The following is an 838-nucleotide window of genomic DNA, read 5'->3' as shown; positions in this document are numbered from 1 at the left end:
TATATATATATTGTTTGATTTCACCACATTTATTCATCTCAATTTGGTGAAACATGGCAGAAATAAGATATTTTGTTTTATGTAACCATTTGTCTATTTGTTGTTAAAAAGACCAGTTTACAGAGTCGAGTTCAGGATTTGTGAGAGAAGCAAACGGGCAGTTTTCCCATGCAAATATGAAACTGAGCATTTCAGCAGTTCTTGTTCAGAAGCATCTGGTTTAAACATCACATCTTTTTGTTGTCGTGAACGATCCTCAGTGACTTTTCATCCACATTTTGAAAATAAAAGGGTTAAATTTTATACTTCAGGCACTGTGTCAGAGTGGGACCGCCACGATAATTAATTTTTTTCCCCCACCATCTTTTGTCTCTATGCAATTTTCCRACCATCACGCTGGTCACCTAGAAACTGGGCTGAGACTCAGGAACCCAGACGCCCTGCATCCTGTCTTCACCTCCCCCGCCTAAATCCCTCTTCCTGAACCATCGCGCTCCATCCCGTACATCTTGTCGAAGCTGTTTTTATACAAAGAACTTCAGGTGTGTGAGCCGTTGGATYATCGTCCGCCACTCTGGCACACATGCATAGAAAAACTAATGTCCCGATGAAACTCTTCGCCACTGTAGAAGACTGTACAGTTCATCTCGTGCTACCTGTGTTACCCTCAAACGCTGTAAAGATCGGCCCATGCACTTTTTTTCCTCCCCCATTCTAGAAATGTTGCCTTGAACCGGCTATAAAAGCGTAGGATTTAATGTGATAAATATATAATTTAAAGATGAAAAGACTGATCTTTAATGTGCTATTAACTCAGATTAGTTGGTGGATGTTAACT

This window comes from Austrofundulus limnaeus, unplaced genomic scaffold (assembly GCF_001266775.1).
Source record: "Austrofundulus limnaeus strain Quisiro unplaced genomic scaffold, Austrofundulus_limnaeus-1.0 Scaffold389, whole genome shotgun sequence".
NCBI lineage: Eukaryota > Metazoa > Chordata > Actinopteri > Cyprinodontiformes > Rivulidae > Austrofundulus > Austrofundulus limnaeus.
The sequence above is the reverse complement of the archived record's forward strand: the minus strand, read 5'-3'. Positions refer to the sequence as shown.